Below are 22555 nucleotides of genomic sequence, written 5' to 3'. Positions count from 1 at the left end.
CCAGTATGCACATAAATGCTCATTTGAGTATAATCACTATGAAAGTTAACTGGTTAAAGTTAATGCAATGAGTTTAGGTAAATTAATTTTGTGAAAATATTATCAAACTTTGTGAAAGATAATCTCACTTATCATGAAGTATACTCCCCAAGGTATTTAAAATCCAATACTAGATTATAAGCAATTTAAAAGCAAGGATTACTTACAAAACAGAAATAGACTCACAGGCATAGAAAACAGATTTATGGTTAGCAAAGGGGATAGTTGGGGGACAGAGGAAGAAATAAGAAATTTGGGATTAACATATATATATTCTATTATATATATATACTATATATATAAAATAAACAATAAAGACCTACTATATAGCACAGGAAACTTTATTCAATATCTTATAATTACCTTATAATGAATCTGAAAAAGAATATAGATCTATAACTGAATTATTTTGCTGTACATTTGAAACTAACACAACTTTGTAAATTAACTATATTTCAATTTTTTAAAAAGTTGAAAAAAAATGAGGACTATAATCTTTATGGAATAAGCCTACAGTCAATTAGATATAAATTACTTCTAATTTTTAAGTATCTGACTAATATCATTAAGTATGAATTTTCACCCCAAAATACCCAACTAATATTTGTCCAGGATCAATTAATTTCAACTCTGATCCAAGTAACTATTTGATTCTGAGGAAGTTACTTAACTTATAAGCCTCAGCTTCTTCACCAGAGAAAATATAAAAATCATGCCTGATTAAGAATGCATTTTGATGAATTAAATGAGCTATACTGTTGTTCAGTATACAGAAGAAATTCAACTGAAACATGATTTTCTCTTTCCACTGTTCCACAGTTCTTATTTCACATGATACTATTTATTTTTAATTGAGGTTTTGGGAATAATGATAGGAAACAGTGTAATTTAAGATGTGATTTTCAAGTTATATATGTCAGTTTGCTGGAGGGATAAGTTTTTGCCAAATAATTCTGATTTCTGATGGGTGGGGGGAGGGTAGGTATAGTTGATGAACCTCACTTCCATGCTAAATAAGCTAATGAATCCAAATATTAATAGAAAAATTTAGGTTACAGAAGAAAAACTAAGATGCTGCTAAGAGGCACAATACAACTTCAATGGAATAAATGCTTGTGGAGCCTCAGTAATGTGCAAACACAGTGCTAGGTACTGGTGGTAAAGTCAAAGAAGGGTCATCCATCTGCCATGAAGTTCTCATCATCCCACATATATGCCAGAAACTAGCTCTAAACTGCATAATGTTGAGAACTCTTTGAGAAAATATAAATCCATTTTTCAAATAAAAGGCCAACACAATGGATATAATAGAGTTAAGATTTTCATGAGGAATTTTGTGAAACTGTATATTTAAAACTACTTACCATTTGTGTCTGAATAAAGATCCGTTTTAGTAATGACAAAGGAAAAAGATAAAAACTTCTCCAGATGAAACATAAAAAAGAAAAATCTCTATAGGATCCATTCCAGAATAAATCTTATTTTACATTTGAGATAAATGGTTAAGAGAGAAACACCACATTAATATCTCCAAGTTAGCAAATCATACTAAGCTTTTACTAAAAATAGTAGTGAAATACTAAATCAATATGCACAAACTATAGGAAAAACTCAAGAACCTAGAGCTTGGCAGGAAAATGTCATAGGATGTTCAAATGAGCAAGCTTAAGATAATGCATTTAGAGATAAATTATTTTGGACAGGAGGCTGGACTCTACTCTTATTATTCAATTGGTTCACACAGGTGTTATCATATTCCTGTCTTTATTCTAAATGGTTTGTTGAGACTACAATCAGAACAGATGATTCTCTGAGGACATCAACCCAATATGCTGCAGTGGCCCAAACAGGCAGGGCATAATCTGAGTATTAAAAAAAAAAAGAAACAAACAAACAAAATGGAAAATACTACCCTTCCTACATAACTCTTACATGGAAAAATTTAAGTGGAATTCTATAATTAGTTCTAGTTACAGTGCTTCTGGAAAGTTACAGTAAATCTCAGTGAAACTTTTAACATAATCCATGATTGGATGTGACAATAGTGATAAGAGTACGGGTAGTACTGGGCTACCCTGATGGCTCAATGGTAAAGAATCCACCTGCCAGGAGATGCAGAAGATACACGTTCAAACTCTGGGTCAGTAAGATCCCCTGGAGGAGGAAATGGCAATCCATTTGGATTCCCAGTATCCGTGCCTGGGAAATCCCATGGGCAGACGAGCCTGGTAGGCTACAGTCTCTGAGGTCACAAAGAGATGGACACGACTGAGCAACTGAGCATGAGCCTGGGTAGTACTAGGGTAGACAGTACTTGTTCTATTTCTTGTAGAAATAGAGCACAATCATTGTACTTCTTATTGTGAAGATAAAGTTTACAAACAGCTCTGAACAAAACCTATAAAATCACTGAGTTTTAATAGACTCTAACAGTCATAATTGATCGTGATCTTCTTCCCATAGTTCTTGCAATAGAGGATGGATGCAAATGGATATACTTTATGTTATGTGACCTCACACTAATCCTTCCTAATCACCACCTTAATCACAAGAATAGGAGTTGGCCCAAGAGTAACCAATACATATCTTATACATAAACTAATAACCAAAATTTATCAAATATATTTCTCTTGGGATTGTAAACCAGGATTGTTAGTGGGAGAAAGAAGGAAGATTATCCTGAAAAAAATGTTCTGATAACAAAATCCATATCCAGCTTTAGTCTCTATGAATGCTTATTAAACTTTGAGTTTTGGATGTTCTTGAGAATTTCTGTATTTAATAATTATATAATAACATCATTGGTTACCATTTTTTCAGGGGTCTGTGTTCTTACAGTAAACAAGCCTGACTAAATAATGGGCTTACAATAAAGACTAAGTTAAAATTCTGATTCTATTGCTTATTAGTTGTGAATAAGTTATTTAAACTTACCATGGGTCCATTACCTCATCTGCAAGATGGAGGAAAAAAATATTTTTATATGCCTATTCTGAGGATCAAACAATTAAAAAATGAGACCTTCTTACTAGAATGTCTGGCATTAAAAAAAATCTCTTAACATCAAAAGAATTAAGTATTATTCTCTCTCTCTCCTAGTCTCTCCTAGTCGCTCAGTCGTGTCCGACTCTTTGCGGCCCCATGGACTGTAGCCTACCAGGCTCCTCTGTCCATGGGATTTTCCAGGCAAGAATACTGGAGTGGAATGCCATTTCCTTCTCCAGGGCATCTTCCCAACACAGGGATCAAATCTGGTCTCCTGCATTGCAGGCAGATGCTTTACCCTCTAAGCCACCAGGGAAGTCCTCCATTCAAAAAAAATCTCTTAACATCAAAAGAATTAAGTATTATTATTAGAAGCTAAAAATTAAAATAGGGATGTCCACAAACAGCAAGTTTCATCCAGTATGGACATTTCCATTATCTAATATAGAGCCTAAATATGTCAAATGAGCACCAGAACAAGCAAAATGTTAAGGAACTTTACATAAAAGTGTTTTTAGTGTTCAGTTCACTCAGTTGTGTCTGACTCTTTGCAACGCCATGAACTGCAGCACGCCAGGCCTCCCTGTCCATCAAAAACTCCCGGAGTCCACCAAAACCCATGTCCATTGTGTCGGTGATGCCATCCAACCATCTCATCCTCTTTTGTCCCCTTCTCCTCCTGCCCTCAATCTTTACCAGCATCAGGGTCTTTTCAAATGAGTCAGCTCTTTGCATCAGGTGGCCACCAAAGTATTGGAGTTTCAGCTTCAACATCAGTCCTTCCAATGAACACCCAGGACTGATCTCCTTTAGGATGGACTGGTTGGATCTCCTTGCAGTCCAAAGGACTCTCAAGAGTCTTCTTCAACACCACAGTTCAAAAGCATCAATTCTTCAGTGCTCAGCTTTCTTTATAGTCCAACTCTCACATCCATACATGACCACTGGAAAAATCATAGCCTTGACTAGATGGACTTTTGTTGACAAAGCAATGTCTCTGCTTTTTAATATGGTGTCTAGGTTGGTCATAACTTTTATTCCAAGGAGTTAGCATCTTTTAATTTCATGGCTGCAATCCATATGCAGTGATTTTGGAGCCCAGAAAAATAAAGTCAGCCACTGTTTCCACTGTTTCCCCATCTATTTGCCATGAAGTGAAGGGACCAGATGCCATGACCTTAGTTTTCTGAATGTTGAACTTTAAGCCAACTTTGTCACTCTCCTGTTTCACTTTCATCAAGAGGCTCTTTAATTCTTCACTTTCTGCCATAAGGGTGGTATCATCTGCATATCTGAGGTTATTGATACTCTCCCAGCAATCTTGATTCCAGCTTCTGCTTCCTCCAGCCCAGTGTTTCTCAGGATGTACTCTTAGTGTACTGATGACATATATAAAATGGAAAATGTTGGTAATGACCACATAGAAATGCTAAATTTCTACCACACTATCGTATTTGGTTGTTGCAGTTTAATTTCTCTGTAATTAGCTCTGTTCTCAGATAAAGGAGGAGAGTGAATAAAAGATTCCTTTTCCTCCTTTTCCTTTGTGTAATCTGCACCTATTATCTCACCATTTACCATTTTATTTGAGACTCATCTACATATCCCTTCCTTTTCTTAACCAGATTGTAAGATTCTTACAGGATAGAATCATGTCTTATATTTCTTGTTCCTCTCCAATTCTTATTTTGAAAATTCTCAAATTTTAAGGTAAAAGATTACCTTTTTATGCAGATTCATCAATTGTTAAAATGTTGTCCTTAGAGAGAAGAGAGGATGAGCTAGAAAGTAGAGAGAGAGAGAGAGGAAAGAGAGACAGAGGTGGAAAGAAAATGTATATGTATGTCTGTGTGAATGTGGGTAATAAACATACATACACATAGACATGTAGTACTTTTTTCCTGCTATACCATTTGAAATAAATTGCAGATATCATGTTTCACTTCTACATGTACTTCCCCAAAAATGTGATAATCCCTTATATAACCTCTTATGGCCTGAATCTTGTACCTCCCCCCTCAATTCATACCATCAAAGCCCTAATGCCTTGTACCTCAGAATGTGATATGGTTTTAAAATAGGTAATTAAGCTTTTTTTAAAAAGGCCATTAGTGTTGCTCTAATTCAGTCAGGTCTTTTTATAAGAAAAGGAAATTTGAAGAGTATTATATAGTATTATATGTATATAGATAATTTTATGAATCTATATTTATCTATAACCAAATATATGTGCATGCTCAGTTGTGTCTGGCTCTTTGTGACCCCAGGGACTGTACCCTACCAGTCTCCTCTGTCCATGAGATTATCCAAGCAAGAATACTGAAGTAGGTTGCCATTTCCTTCTCCAGAGGATCTTCCTAACTCAGAGATTGAATCCGTATCTCCTACAGCTCCTACATTGCCAAACAGTTTCTTTATCACTGAACTACTTGGGAAGTAGCTCATGTGCCCATGACCAAATATACATTACATATAAATAAAAGTTTATATGTATAGAAATTGTTTTAAGAATGAAAACAAAAGCAGTAGTAGGAAAAAGTCTGTACAAATAAGAAGTAGGTCATATAAGGATTTCATATTACCCAGTGCTATAAAAAGGACCCAACAATGAGCCACCCCTCCTATTTAATCCATCTTTTCATCAGAAAACACCTGGAGCAGTCAATCAATGAAAGTTCTTTCAATAAACAGCAGGGTGTTATCAAAAGTATCAATCAACAGAAGATTGCTTGGCTCTGCACTCTGATGGCTCTGATGCTGCCAATGATACATAGTATGTATGGAAATGAGAAGGGACTTATTGGTAGTTATTGAAGTGGTCTAAAGATATTATTAGTGTTTGCAGAAAATAAGAAACCACTTATATACCACTGAGAGTAAATATAGGCTTGTGGTGGCAGAAATGCAGATTTGTCAACCTGAATTTCAGAGAAACATTACGTTAAAAAAAAAAAAAAAAGCGTCTAAATAACCAGACTGCTACGGTTGCTGCTGCTAAGTCGCTTCAGTCGTGTCCAACTCTGTGTGACCCCATAGACGGCCGACCCCATAGACGGCAGCCCACCAGGCTCCCCTGTCGCTGCGATTCTCCAGGCAAGAATCTGGAGTGGGTTGCCATTTCCTTCTCCAATGCATGAAAGTGAAAAGTGAAAGGGAAGTCGCTTAGTCGTGTCTGACTCTTTGCGACCCCATGGACTGCAGCCCACCAGGCTCCTCCGTCCATGGGATTTTCCAGGCAGGAGTTCTGGAGTGGGTTGCCATTGCCTTCTCCAAAATAACCAGACTATTCCATCCAAAATCTCAGTTCTTGTAAACAGACTGAAGTTTATTGATTTTAAAATATAATGTAGCATTTACTCAGAGTCACAAAGAAGACTGATGCCAATTCATTTAAAAATACTATTTAGCATTTATTCAGTGTCATGCATTCTGCTGGTACCCAGGACATAGAATAGGGTGATGTTCATTACTTCCGACTTGTTGTCATTCTGGTTCTCTCTTTCTTTCCATCCCTCAGTCAGCTTATCAGACACCAAAAATCAAACAAAAAGGGACAACTTGGCCATTCTACCAAGACATTCTATAGAAGGAAAAATTTCACCATTCAAGTTAGACTTTCTAAAAGGGTTCATATCCCACCTATGTAATGATGAATGATGATCTCGGTGTACAGTTTATAAACATTTTTAGTCATTTTTATTCACCTGCTTGATGTACATTCAACCACCAGATAGTCATATAGTACATACTAGGGGACAGCAATGTATAATGAACCAGAGCCAGATAGATAAAAAGACACAGTTCCTGCTATCAAAGAGCTCAGAGAGCTGTAGGAAATCATTGATGCAAACAAACAATGAGACTCAAGATGAGCAGGGCTCTCAAAGGGAGATGAAGGTGCTTAACTCTGCCAGGGGGATTCCAGGAAAACTTAAGAATGTGAGGCTTGAATGATGACATAAAGAGAGACTAGGTGTCTGCCAGGAAGATCAGGATGAGCTAGAAGTTGTGCAAAGTCCAGAGGACTTGAGCCCATGGAACTTCACATACCAGTCCCGTTCACAGAGCTACCATCATGGATAAGACACTGAAAATGCTCTCACATATGCCTTATTTTTAACCCTTGCAACATGTATTTGATGACAGATATTATTCTTTGGAAACTGAAATTCAAAGAGATAAAATAATTTGACCAAAAGTACATAATGTGGATAAGAGGTAGACTTACACCTTAGTTTTCTAAGTCCTGCTATCTTTTTAGTCCAACAAATTGCTTTCTGGTGGAGCAAGGAGGGAAGAAGGCATTTTCTTTCCACATGCTTATTCTATTGAGCAAGGAATTTGGCTTTGGGTGGGGCCTTAGAGTTTTTCCATGTGCAAACAGAAATCCTTATACAATCCTGTGGAAATTGCTGAAGTGCTCTCATTTCCACAAAGAAGAAGCTTTTAATCATCCTAAATAATAAAGGGGAAAATAAAATTTTAAGAAAAATATATTGTTCACAAGCCAATTTTTAAAAAATGTTCTTGAAATGAGGGCTCCAGACCAGGAGATTTCTAGAGAAATACACTTGAAACTTAGCTGCTACAAACCTTTCTTCCATCAGTGCTCATAGGCAGCTTTGTATTACGTGGAATGAAAGTGACTTACATTTCTTTCAGGAGGTCGTAAGCCATAGGAAGACTATGGGCATTTTGCCTTTGTCAGTTGGCAGCATTACTGAGTGCCTACTCTTTGGAGACTCTATGACAGGTACTGCTAGAAAGGGTAAGGTGAACAGAAATATGGTCTCAGTACTTGTTTGAGGCACTGTCAGAGAAAGCAACTCTCTGGTGTTGCAAGTAAAAATAAATAAATAAATAAACGTATTGGTCCTATAAAATCAATGTCAAAATGACTGGGGATGTCATGCTTTGCCTTGACATCTTATGTTAGAAGACAATACCCAAGGGCCATAGCCAGTTGAATGCAGAGTCCTCTGAGACAAGATAAAAGGATTTGTCTAGACCTTAAAAAAGAAAACAAACAAAAGTCACACGTTATATCTTTATCAGTCTTATAAAGCTTTTCTGTGATTTTACAGACAGTTTCAGAGAAAATAGAGTCACATGAAACTTCACAATATTTTAAGTGACTACCTGGCAATATTCTCTCAACATGTGGATATGCTTAGGAACAGATGCAGTCTTGTAGAGTCTAAAATCCATTATAGTCCAAATTGAAGGCTAATAGCAGCAACAATATTCACAGCAATCCTTTGAGCACAGTGGGCTGCTATTTCTGGAGGCTCAATGTATAGGATTGTTTTCTGTGATTTGAATCCCTCTGAATATCTTTCTCACTGTGTTAGCCTTCTTCATTTCACTACCAAATTCCACTCCTTTCCTACCTGGCTAAAACTCATGTAATCCCAATACTTAGTTAATATATTCTTTTGTAATCTAGTTCACTGAGAATAATTAAATACTGAAAACCTAATATGACATTTTGCATAATGTTTGAAAAAAAGTACAACAAAGTGTTTCATGTAAGTGATTCAAAATCTGGAAGGTGTAAGTATGTGATTATATTTGATAGGAACTATATAGGTTTTCTTGTCCTCCCAATATTATAATAGTAGTATAATACTCTGAGCTGTGCACAGTGTTAGCATCTTTTCAATGCATTTTGGTAGGTGTATCTTATTTTGGGTTTCCCAGATACAAACCCTAGGGCAAGGATTAGGGCAGGAGGAAGGAATGAAAGGAAAACACCAGTTGGAGAATGGAGACGTGAACAAGCAAAGGAAGTTAGCCCCTGAGGAGTGTGCTGTGAAGCCAGCTCCCATGGTAGGTGACTAGGGTTGACTCCTATTGAAGAAACTTCAGAAACTGGGATAAAAAAACACACCTCAGAGCTATCTCAGTTAAATGGAAAGGGAGCTGGAATATTTATATAGTACCTCCCATCCGTTATGGTTGAGGTTAGAGCTTTAAGGCTTAATTCCCTGCCATGTCTGACCTACCACCAGGCAGCAAGGGAGTTGGAGCTCTGAGTGGAAACACCTGGCAAAAAAGTACAAGTGCTGATGGTTCAAAGTTGGGCCACTGCTCTTTGAAGTGACAATGGCAAAGGGACATGTAGGGACCTACAGTGTCTGTAATAATATGATAGTGGAAAGAGGTGAGATTCTTATAATCAGGATATCTTATGAAATAATTCAAGACAAGGATACAAATTAAGTGCCAAGTCAAATCAACTGCTGGTGCCTTTTCTAATGCTAGATATCTATGTTAAGGGTCCTTATACTAGGTCAACAGAAAATAACTCAATTAGAAATTTTGGCCAACAGCCCTACAATGGTTAGTAGTGATTCATTTGCTCTATATGTATCATTCTTTTTTTTTTTTTAATGTATCATTCTTTGTTTAGAAAAATCTCCCAATCCTTTGTGGTTAGCTTATCAAGAAGAATAATCCATCAGCTTAGTGTTGATAGAAAAATAGTGAAAACAAAAACAAGATTGCTTCATCTAACTAGAAGAGTTATAAATATTGGTTAAAAGAAAAACAAGTGAACAAATTCAGAAATGCCTACTCTTTTTCTTGTGCTGAGAAACTCAGTCCATAAATAAATTAAAAGTTTTGTGAACGTATAAATTTGAATTAATTATAAAAGTTATAGGCAGTGAATTTTTGTTGCTGTAAGTTGCTTTCTTTACTGTTACCAACTAAATAAAATTGTGACAAATGCTAGATTTTTTTTTAATATTCACTATACACATGTAAAAAGTCTTTATTCAATGGTTTCAATATTCTACATTTCTTTTTTATAGATTTTATAGATTTGATAAATCATGGCAGAAATAAGTTTAAGTCTAGCTCTGTTTTATGCCAGATTAGAATTCTTCAAAGGCACCTCAAACTGCACCAAGAGAGACATTTTAATTTTCTCTAACGAAATTCATATTTTAATAAAGAATTAAATAAAATGTTATAAAGCTGTCTGATAGTCACTTTTTAAACATTGGATAAATTTGACTGTGTACCTTGAGTTGGGAGAACTTAGAATTATTCAGTCCATCATGATATATATTGGATATGTGAATGGCTTGTGTTGATAAATAAGGAGATTTGACTGCAAATTCTGATTATAAAGAAATAAAGATTGAAAGTAAGAATAAATGATAAAAGAACTGTACATATAATTCCTTCAATTGTATTTCTGATCTCAGATAATGTTAATTGTTGGGGGGCAAACTAAAATAACCCAATTATATTTGGACGATAGTAGATAAGCTAGAATTGTTAGATCAGTCAGATTTAGTCAATAATCAATTACAAATCAAGAATCTCAATATGTTCGTGTCTCCAACACAGTTTAAGTGGAGTAGTAGAATATGAAATAATATCTGATAAATACAGAGAAGGAGAGTTATCAGAGCCAGATAATGTGGAGATTAATAGGCTATTTGAAGAAATTTAGCTTTCATTCTGGATGAAATGGAAAGCCATTGGAAGGTTTTGAACAGAGAAATAAAACTTAAACACAAATAATATACTTCTGTAAAAAAAAGTGATCACTCTGACTCTTATGATGAGAATAGCAGGACAAGGGTGTAGTTTAGGAGATGAATTTAGAGGTTATTATAATCAAAAAGCAGGTAAAAAGAGAATGATGTCTTCAATGAGAGTTGCAGGTGATGGTGGTAAGTAGTTGGATTCTTACTATTTTGAAGTTGTATCTGGCATGATTTGCTGACTTATTGGATGTAGATGTGAGAGAGGAATCAAGGATTTTGACTCAATATTGTGAGAAACTACAATATCTGAGCAGTTCAAATTTACTAAATTTTTATGGCTAAAAGACATCCAAGAGGATGTGTCCAGATAGTTGGATATTCAAGTCTGAAGTTGAAGGGAGAAGTCAGGTAGAAGATACAATTTGGGAGGAATTTGTGTATAAATGCTATTTAAAGCCACAGGACTAGATGGGTTCATCTAAGAAATGAATGTAAACACAGAAAAGTGAATGAAGGATGAGCCTGGGGTGCTCCTAGGTTTGCAGTTCAATGATACAAGGAAGGAATATACAGGAGGCTATGAAGGTGAAGCTTGTGAGGTAGAAGCAGAACCAGGAGTGAGTGGGATCCCTGATGTGAAGTGAAGAAACCTTTTTAAGGACAGACTGATCAACTGTGACAAATGATGATGTGAGTTCAAGTAAGATATGAAACAAAAATTGATGATTGAATTTAGCATATTTGACTGATTTGACCTTAGTAAGAGTGGTGTTGGTGAAGAAGCAAGGGAGAAAGAATAACTAAAGTGGCTTAAGATAGAACTAGATGAGAGGAATTGATTCAGAGGAGAGAAGACTTTTGTAATGAGTTTTTCTGTGAAGCAAAGAAAACAGTAATTGACATCAAGATATATATATATATATATATATATATATATATATATATATATATATATAGCTAACATATGAGGTGGGATTATTGCATGCTAAAAACCTATGAAAATTATATATAAAAGAGAAAATATGATGGGATAAAAAGAGGGAAACTTGTTTTTAAATAGGCAAGAGTAGAAGGAAAGCAGTGCAGAATGAAAGAAACTGGCTTGAGATAGAAGTATAGACAGTGTACCAGGTATGTATCAAGTATGTTCCAGTGTACAGGAAAGAAAAGCAGAATATTCTAGGTCCTATAGATGTGATCAATGGGAGAGAGTTTCATATGAAGGATCCTTTGTAATGTATTAATTTTTCCCACTGAAATAAGAGGGAATGATATTGAAGGAAAATAAAAAGAAAGTTAAAAAGAGAAAGGACAGTGTGGAATAACATAGTTTAGAAGGAGTAACAGTTTGGAGGAAAATACAAAGTGGAATATATGGATTGTAATATTGTACACTCAGAGGACAGTGTTAAGAGTTTATAACTAGAATAATGAATATTATTGTTTGTGTTTTGTTTGTTATTTGTATGCCTGTGTGTTATTTGCTTCTTTTGTCTACAATTAGGGCTTCCCTGATAGCTCAGTGGGTAAAGAATCTGCCTGCAATGTAGGAGATGCTGGTTCAATTCCTGGGTCAGGAAGATCCACTGGGGAAGGGATAGGGTACCCACTCCAGTATTCTTGGGCTTCCATTGTGGCCTAATGGTAAAGAATCCACCTGCAATGTGGGAGACCTGGGTTCGATCCCTGCATTGGGAAGATTCCCTGGGGAAGTGAAATGCTACCAACTCCAATATTCTGGCCTGGAGAATACCATGGACTATATACTCCATAGGATCACAGAGTCGGAAATGACTGAGTGACTTAACTGCAGAATGCAAACATAAAGCCATGGAGAATGTTATGTTTGGAACAGAAAATTTAATTTATTATCAATATTTGAAAAGTTTCATTGTGATGTCTTTTTTAGATCAAATCACACAGTCAACAGGAATTAAATTCAATAGTACCTCCAAATGTGGGAGAAATGAAAAGGGAGTATTCAAATGCATTCAGTTTATTTCAGTTCAGTCACTCAGTCATGTCCAATTCTTGGCGACCCCATGAATTGCAGCACGCTGGGCCTCCCTGTCCATCACCAACTCCCAGAGTTCACTCAAATTCACATCCATCGAGTCGGTGATGCCATTCAGCCATCTCATCCTCTGTCATCTCCTTCTCCTCCTGCCCGCAATCCCTCCCAGCATCAGAGTCTTTTCCAATGAGTCAACTCTTCTCATGAGGTGGCCAAAATACTGGAGTTTCAGCTTTAGCATCAGTCCTTCCAATGAATACCCAGGACCGATCTCCTTTAGAATGGAATGGTTGGATCTCCTTTCAGTCCAAGGGACTCTCAAGAGTCTTCTCCAACACCACAGTTCAAAAGCATCAATTCTTCGGTGCTCAGCTTTCTGCACAGTCCAACTCTCACATCCATACATGACCACTGGAAAAACCATATCCTTAACTAGGCAGACCTTTGTTGGCAAAGTAATGCCTCTGCTTTTCAATACGCTATCTAGGTTGGTCATAACTTTCCTTCCAAGGAGTAAGCGTCTTTTAATTTCATGGCTACAATCACCATCTGCAGTGATTTTGGAGACCAGAAAAATAAAGTCTGACACTGTTTCCACTGTTTCCCCATCTATTTGCCATGAAGTGATGGGACCAGATGCCATGATCTTCATTTTCTGAATGTTGAGCTTTAAGCCAACTTTGTCACTCTCCACTTTCACTTTCATCAAGAGGCTTTTTAGTTCCTCTTCACTTTCTGCCATAAGGGTGGTGTCATCTGCATATCTGGGGTTATTGATATTTCTCCCAGCAATTTTGATTCCAGCTTGTGCTTCCTCCAGCCCAGAGTTTCTCATGATGTACTCTGCATATAAGTTAAATAAGCAGGGTGACAATATACAGCCTGATGTACTCCTTTTACTATTTGGAACCAGTCTGTTGTTTTATGTCCAGATATAACTGTTGCTTCCTGACCTGCATATAGGTTTCTCAGGAGGCAGGTCAGGTGGTCTGATGTTCCCGTCTCTTTCAGAATTTTCCACAGTTTATTGTGATCCACACAGTCAAAGGCTTTGGCATAGTCAATAAAGCAGAAATAGATATATTTCTGGAACTGTCTTGCTTTTTCAATGATCCAGCAGATGTTGACAATTTGATTTCTGGTTCCTCTGCCTTTTCTAAAACCAGCTTGAACATCTGGAAGTTCATGGTTCACGTATTGCTGAAGCCTGGCTTGGAGAATTTTGAGCATTACTTTACTAGCATGTGAGATGAGTGCAATTGTGCGGTAGTTTGAGCAATCTTTGGCATTGCCTTTCTTTGGGATTGGAATGAAATCTGACCTTTTCCAGTCCTGTGGGCACTGCTGAGTTTTCCAAATTTGCTGGCATATTGAGTGCAGCACTTTCACAGCATCATCTTTCAGGATTTGAAATAGCTCAACTGGAATTCCATCACCTCCACTAGCTTTGTTCATGGTGATGCTTTCTAAGGCCCACTTGACTTCACATTCCAGGATGTCTGGCTCTAGGTCAGTGATCACACCATTGTGATTACCTGGGTCATGAAGATCTTCTTTGTACAGTTCTGTGTACTCTTGCCACCTCTTCTTAATATCTTCTGCTTCTATTAGGTCCACACCATTTCTGTCCTTTATCGAGCCCATCTTTGCATGAAATATTCCCTTGGTACCTCTAATTTTCTTGAAGAGATCTGTAGTCTTTCCCATTCTGCTGTTTTCCTCATTTCTTTGCATTGATTGCTGAGGAAGGCTTTTTTATCTCTCCTTGCTTTTCTTTGGAACTGTGCATTCCAATGCTTATATCTTTCCTTTTCTCCTTTGCTTTTCAGGCATTCTATCTATCAGATCTAATCCCTTAAATCTATTTCTCACTTCCACTGTATAATCATAAGGGATTTGATTTAGGTCATACCTGAATGGTCTAGTGGTTTTCCCTACTTTCTTCAATTTAAGTCTGAATTTGGCAATAAAGAGTTCATGATCTGAGCCAGTCAGCTCGTGGTCTTGTTTTTGCTGACTGTATAGAGCTTCTCCATCTTTGGCTGCAAAGAATATAATCAATCTGGTTTCAGTGTTGACCATCTGGTGATGTCCATGTGCAGAGTCATTTCTTGTGTTGTTGGAATTATGAAGATCTAAATTTACTAACACACATTCTGGTACCTGTATAGTAGATCAGTGGCCTTATATATACTAACTATGAGTATTTAAACAAATTCTAAATTGTCATTATGTTTACTATAGAAATTTAAAATATTAGATGGTATTAAATACAAAAAATACTGTATTTAACTATTTTTAACTTTAAGTTCATTTTAAAATAGAATGATCTTATGCAAGACTTATAACTATGATATACCTAAAAATATGTTCACCACACAAGATATTTTAAATTACCTCATTTTTGTACTTAGAGGCATGTTAAAAACCAAGTGCATTCACATCTGGCTTCTAGATTTTTGAGATGAAAGTGAAAAGTGAATGTAGCTCAGTCTTGTCCAACTCTTTGTGACCCCATGAACTATAAAATCCATGGAATTCTCCAGGCCAGAATACAGGAGTGTGTAGCCTTTCCCTTCTCTAGCAGATCTTCCCAACACAGGGATCAAACTCAGGTCTCCCACACTGTAGGTGGAATCTTTACCAGCTGAGCTACAAGGGAAGCCCAAGAATGCTGGAGTGGGTATCCTATCCCTCCTCCAGCAGATCTTCCCAACCCAGGAAACCAACCAGGGTCTCCTGCACTGCAGGTGGATTCTTTACCAACTGATCTATCAGGGATAAAGTAGGACATAAATAAAGCTAAATGACATAATTAAGGCAGACCAGAGACTAGACCTTACTATGATTTGTTCATCTGTGTTTCTAACATCAAAACAACAAAAACCATTAAATCTTTCCAACTGACCTTTGGGGGCTAAACAGTATTCTCTTGGGGACTTGCTAGTTTATGCATCACATTTATTCCCCTTGTTCTAGACTGTGCTGAGAAAGACATCCATTAATAAGGTTAATGTTTTTCAGTCCATACAGCTGTTGTCTAGGAACTTAGGCAAAAATGTTTCAATTGGAACGGATACAGACACACTCTAAAGACAGACGTAAACTCGGCTTCAACTGATCTAACAAAGTTATAGACAACTGCAAAACATCTATAGTGAAGATTCACCCACAACCACTATAAGGCAAAGAGACTGTCTTTTGAAGGAAAAGCTTTGAGCAGACTGTCAGGTATAATCTATTATGAGCCGAAATATGTTAGGATATCGGTTCTAAAAGTAAGAGTATATCATAAGAGCTCACTAGAGAATATTGGTTACCAAAATAGAGGCTTCTGCATGTGATACTATCTGAAACAAAGCTTACAATTAAGATATTGTCATATTTGAATAGATCAAACATATAATAGACCAAATTCTCGCAGAATTACCTTTCTTTTAAATGAGACATTGAAGACATCTCCTGTGATGTACTTTTACTAGGGGTTTCCATTTCTTCTTATTTTTATCTTGATCATACTTAGTTGTATTCTATTTCAATTCTTAACCTAAACCACACCATTTTCTTTACATCTTAAATGGACTATGGTACAGTTAAGAAGTGTGTTTTTCAGTATTTCAAGAAATGACAAGAGTATCTGTTCTCAAAATAAGTGCGATTTTCCTGTGCCATCCAGCTGCCCGTTGATCTTTCTGTTAGCAGGTGTTATTGGCTGCACAGATGTTCCCTTCTTGGTTCCCATCCCATCTCACATTCTGTGTGCACTCCTTAAAAAAGTCCTGCAAATTCATCGGGACACTCTTTCCAGTCTGAGGAGCACCCTTTGGTCAAAGAGAGATAAATACAAAGCATTTCTACCCTTAACCCTCCCCAAACAACTCGGCCACAGTCTTCTTATTTCTTGATGATTTATTTTCAGGCATCAGTAAGGGGGAGAAATTTATTTGCTCAGTATTTTCTGTGTCATTTCAATTTTAGAGTTTAGTTTAGATTTGGACCTTGAAGAATGCACTCAATCATATTAGGTTCAGATGATGGTTATTAAAACTTTTATGAGAACAAAGGCACTCAAACCACCAAACGGATTCTAGAGAGAATATCTGCACAAAACAGAGTGTGCTACATTTTTTTTTAAATCCTCTTTTAGTGAAAGTAAGTTCTTAGGGACAATATTAGCTGAAAAATCAAGTAATACACTAAATGGAGAACATTTAGACTTTGTTTTTGACAACATACCCTGAGGTTAATAAGTCTGTGTTGAATTAAAGTTCATTCTGAGTTAAGCGATCCTGGTATATATTTTGTCTTGTGAAATAAGACCTATAGAAATACATCTCTAGAGGCCTTCAGACACCATATAGTAAATGACAGATCACATGAAGTGAGAGATTAAAGTTGGCCCTTCACTGAGAACAGTCTAGCAAAAGGTTCCCTTAAGTATATGCTTAAATATATATAAATATATGCCCCCTAAATATATATATATATATATAAAGTGGCAATGCATTCCTTCCCAGTCAATTATTGATAATAGGTACTTTGATACATTATTAAAATCCTACACTTTCTAGGCATAGCAGCTGACACATAATGGGATCTCAATAAACATTTGTAAGATAATTAAAAGTTGTCAGTTTTTTTATATAATACATTTTTCTCAACCTTCTAATCTTATACAATTACAGAGTCAACCACTGGAATTTGTTCAGAGATAATCTTTCAACAGAAAATGAAGAATATGTCTATGCTATGCTAAGTCACTTCAGTCGTGTCCGACTCTGTGTGACCCCATAGACAGCAGCCCACCAGGCTCCCCCTTCCCTGGGATTCTCCAGGCAAGAACACTGGAGTGGGTTGCCATTTCCTTCTCCAATGCATGAAAGTGAAAAGAGAAAGTGAAGTCGCTAGGTCGTGTCCGACTCTTAATGACCCCATGGACTGCAGCCTACCAGGCTCCTCTGTCCATAGGATTTTCCAGGCAAGAGTACTGGAGTGGGGTGCCATTGCCTTCTCTGGTGAATATGTCTATAGTAATTTATTTTTTCAGATATTTTGTTTTCATGAAATTTTTAAAACTCAATTCAGTAACTAAATAATAATTATCAAATACTAACATTTTGAAAGTTTCTCTAATAGTTGTCCTTTTCTCTGATTATCAAAATCTCTTAAGCAAATATCTGTCAACTGATGGTACTTCAATTGAGTGCTAAAGAATTGTTGCTTTCGAACCATGGTGTTGGAGAAGACTCTTTGGAGCCCCTTGGACTGCAAGGAGATCCAACCAGTCCATCTTAAAGGAAATCAATCCTGAATATTCATTGGAAGGACTGATGCTGAAGCTGAAGCTCCGATACTTTGGCCACCTGATGCAAGGGACTGATTCATTGGAAAAGACCCTGATGCTGAGGAAGATTGAAGACAGGGGAAGAAGGAGATGACAGAGGATGAGGTGATTGGATGGCATCACCGACTTGATAGTCGTGAGTTTGAGCAAGCTCCTGGAGTTGATGATGTACAGGGAACCTGGCATGCTTCAGTCCATGGGGTTGCAAAGAACTGGATATGACTAAGTGACTGAACTAAACTGATAGTACTTCAAAAGGGAGAAGGAAGAGGAAGACAAAAAGGAGGAATAAAGAGAAAGAAAAATGAATTAAATTTAACTGAATTAATGAATTGGTAGTTGGCTTACACTTAATTTTTCCCCTGGAGAAGGCAATGGCTACCCACTCCAGTGTTCTTGCCTAGAGAATTCCATGGACAGAGGAGCCTGGTGGGTTACAGCCCAGGGGGTTGCAAAAGAGTCAGACATGACTGAGCAACTAACATTAACACAATTTTAGAAATGTTAGATAACAATGTCTCATTCATCTTACCCATATTTTACAAATTTAAATTTAAAATGATGGAAGTAATTGTCCTTTTTATAATAAAATTTCAAAATTATTCTTTTTCTCCATGGTAGGCTGAATTTCTAAATAATATCACCTTCCTGGGAAATATGGGGGGAAATTGACATATTTTAATGTTTTATCATTATAAATTGTTTCAAATAATATATTACTGTAGTTCTCAAACTTTTTTTTTCAATCTATAAAGTGAAAAAAAATAAATTATAATTGTGATTTTCAACTTAACAAATTAAATTAGCCTGGAACTATGGTTGTGAAATAATAAATTCTCAATGAATCATAGTTTCCTCAGCTGAATATTTTAAGTTGAAAATCTAGGAGGAATAACAATGATAATTCATTGCCTGGCCTTGAGCAGACAATGAAACTTCATTGAGCCTTCTTTGTTCTATCCTTGAAATGGCTGTCATAATAAAAATGTGCTTTGTATTTCCTATATTTTTTGTGAAAAATCAAGAAAGATAAACATGAAAACCTCTTTAGAATTATAAATCCATATTCAAATATACTAGGAGATTCAGTTCAGTCACTCAGTCATGCTCGACTCTGTGACTCCATGAACTGCAGCACACCAGGCCTCTCTGTCCATCACCAACTCCCAGAGTCCAGCCAAACCCATGTCCATTGAGTCAATGATACCATCCAACCATCTCATCCTCTGTTGTCCCCTTCTCCTCCTGCCCTCAATCTTTCCCAGCATTAGGGTCTTTTCAAATGAATCAGCTCCTCACATCAGGTGCTCAAAGTATTGGAGTTTCAGCTTCAAAATCAGTCCTTCCAATGATCACCCAGGATTGATCTCCTTTAGAATGGACTGGTTGGATCTCATTGCAGTCCAAGGGACTCTCAAGAGTCTTCTCCAACACCACAGTTCAAAGCATCAATACTTTGGCACTCAGCTTTCCTTATAGTCCAACTTTCACATCCATATATGACCACTGGAAAAACCAGTGTTTTTGATAGCCTTGACTAGACAGACCTTGGTTGACAAAGTAATGTCTCTGCTTTTTAATATGGTGTCTAGGTTAGTCATAACTTTCCTTCCAAGAAGTAAGAGTCTTTTAATTTCATGGCTGCAATCACCATCTGCAGTGATTTTAGAGCCCAGAAAAATAAAGTCAGCCACTGTTTCCACTGTTTCCTCATCTATTTGCCATGAAGTGATGGGACCAGATGTCATGATCTTAGTTTTCTGAATGTTGAGCTTTAAGCCAACTTTGTCACTCTCCTCTTTCACTTTCATCAAGAGGCTCTTTAATTCTTCTTCACTTTCTGCCATAATCTGAAATATCTCTCTACTTCTTAGATATCTCATTCATAGTATTTGCTATCTTAACTGTTTGCAAAAATATTTTGGTATGATCAGAAAATAAAATATCATACATAGATTCATTTACACAAGGAAATAATTATTTATTATTATTTGAATATCTCTATTCAATTATATCCTATACTCATTCTTGTAAACGCTATAATGCTTCTTTCAAATCAGTTACTGTGAATTTCTACTTGATTACTGTACAGTGTCATGTGGTACTGTCTTATTTTTATTCAGGTATTATAAGAAAGCATAGTAACAGATACATTAAATATATCCTAGAGTATTTTTAGAACTACTGTTTACCAATCACTTATCCTCAGACTTCTCTACTGATTCTATTCAGGCTATTACTCCAACTCTGTAATGGAATCCCATCCTAGCTGATATCCTCAGACCTCAGCACTCCATGATAATTAAGAAAAAAAAAATCTAACATGTTTAACATGATATTCTCCTCATCTATGAATTCAGTAAGGCTACTAATTGATATTTTCAATAGCCCTTAAAATAGGTCTCATTAAGAACTTATTTAGCTGGTCAGTTCCTAAATGATCAAAGGCCATTTAAAAAATTAAGGATCATTTGATTTTGGGTAAAAATATAAATCCAAGGGACTCTGAAAATAGTAATCTCTCCAAATATACTGCAATTGCAAAATATTAAATTCTAAAACTCACTTTTAAAAAATTTAGTGCCAAAGGGCTTGCTTAAGTACAGCATTTAACACAGTGTCTCACCTGTAATCAGCACTCACTAAATATCTGTAATTTATTCTTTGACAGAAAAAGCCCTTAATATATTATTGTTTTCCTTCTAGGAGTAGCTCTTTAGAGTGTAAGTAAAGCACAAGTAGATCAAGCAGCTTATATCAGCACATTAATTTCTTTCTAGTGAAGTCTTCTTTAATCTTTTGTTAAAAAGTGATAAATCACATTTTAATTGCACTGGAGAAATCTGTTTAATGCAGATATAGCATGCAGGGAACAGGACTTCCTCTAATTGTTCAACTCCAAAGGCATATGGACACTAGACATCTGTTATCTTTTGGTTTTTATGGAGCAAATGGCATAGATTTCAAAGCTTTCTGCAGGAAGCCTGCCTATGAGCGCTTGTGCAAACACACATGCATTTGGGCATACATGTATGTACTCATGTGTGCACACACATACACACATACACATACATACTTACACAGGTCTTCTACTAAAGAAGAGATCACTTTAGTTGCTCATAGTAAGATTCCAACAACAAATAAAAACTGAGATCTTTACAACCAGGTAGAACATTGTAAACTATCCCACATGTGTAGCTGCCAAAGGGCAGATAGCTGAGTGTAAGCGATCTGGTACATTGGATAATTCCATCTAAAGTCTATATAAATGCAGAAATTCTAAAATTATAGATATACTAGTGATGTAGATGAAAGAAAACTGAGAAGTGGCAAAAGTGCTTCACATAATCAAAATACAAAAGACTAATGGTTGTATTTGTATACCAAAATAATAAGAGCCCCTCCTTTGTGAATATTGTAATCGCTAAATGCTGGGTGTAATGAGTAGGTGAACATTTCTATGTATTTAATTTCCATAAACAAATGAACTAGGGAGTGGGTACCAGAAGCCACTTTGCAAAGATGTTCAGGTCTTACAAGATCAATTAACTTTCCTGAAATCATATAACTGGAAATAACTATTACTAATAAAGAAGCACAACTTCAAACTCATACATATCTGGACTCCAAATTTTCAAGTTGGAACCTCTGGATTATTTGTTGTTGTTGTTTAGCTGCTAAGTCATTTAGTTGCTAACTCTTTTGCAACCCAATGGACTGTAGCCTGTCAGACTCCTGTGTCCATGAGATTACCCAGGCAAGAATACTAGAGTAGCTTGAATGGAATGAATTATGTGTGGTTGGTATATATTTGTTGGAAAAACATTAAAAAAGGCAAACCAACTTAGATCCCAAAGTCCAGAAAAATGGAAGGGAATATATGAACAGAAAATATTAGTGAATCCAAGAATGCTTTAATATTGTTAGGTTTTCAATAATTTCTACCAAGTTGACATAAAAATTTGATTTTTGTATACCAAGGCCATTTACATAGTTAAAGCTACTCAGTTCAGCTTTTTTAAAGGATTACTTGAAAATCATGATATAATAAGAAAATCTTTTTCTTTGTACTGTTAAATCTACCCAGAGGTAGAGTTTTTAATTATCAGCACAAATTCTGAATGCCAACCACATTTTCAAACATTATTGCTAATCTTATGATATTATCATGCTTACCATAGATTATGATAACATCTTGTGATGAAGCCAATGAAAGGCAATGCTATATTTATCATTTTATTTCAATATGTATTAAAAACAAATTAAAAATACTTTTAACCTTGATTTTTAATGATCTATGCTAAAATAAATGTCAATAATGCTGGTATTTGAGAGGCTGCCTCATCCTTGTCACACAGAAAATCAACTCTAAATATCTTTTCAAAAGCTTATAAAACATTATGCACAATCTGGAAATTATATGACTTGAATATTTCAAACCAACTTGAGTTCTCTGAAAATTATCTAAGGAGTAATTTTGCAATCTAAAGCAATAAAAAAAGAGACCTATTTTTCTTTATAATAAACATTTAAAGAAAGGTAATGAAGGTAATTGTTTTGCTGTCAATGAGAGGGAAATTATTTAAAGGAGTCATTTTATGAAATGCCACTTCTTGGCTGCTCACTCAGTGTGGTTCATCAGATTGGCTTGTCTCAGTTGTGGCAGTAACA

General features: G+C 36.0%; 1 protein-coding gene across 1 annotated transcript in view; it reads right to left on the bottom strand.

Annotated features, from left to right (window-relative positions):
• LRP1B (LDL receptor related protein 1B) overlaps positions 1-22555 on the bottom strand; it is a 2167013-nt gene that overhangs the window by 970040 nt on the left and 1174418 nt on the right. The window lies entirely within an intron of this gene.

Source organism: Bos indicus, chromosome 2 (genome assembly GCF_029378745.1).
Source record: "Bos indicus isolate NIAB-ARS_2022 breed Sahiwal x Tharparkar chromosome 2, NIAB-ARS_B.indTharparkar_mat_pri_1.0, whole genome shotgun sequence".
Taxonomy (NCBI): Eukaryota; Metazoa; Chordata; class Mammalia; order Artiodactyla; family Bovidae; genus Bos; species Bos indicus.
This window is presented reverse-complemented; position numbering and strand designations above follow the sequence as displayed.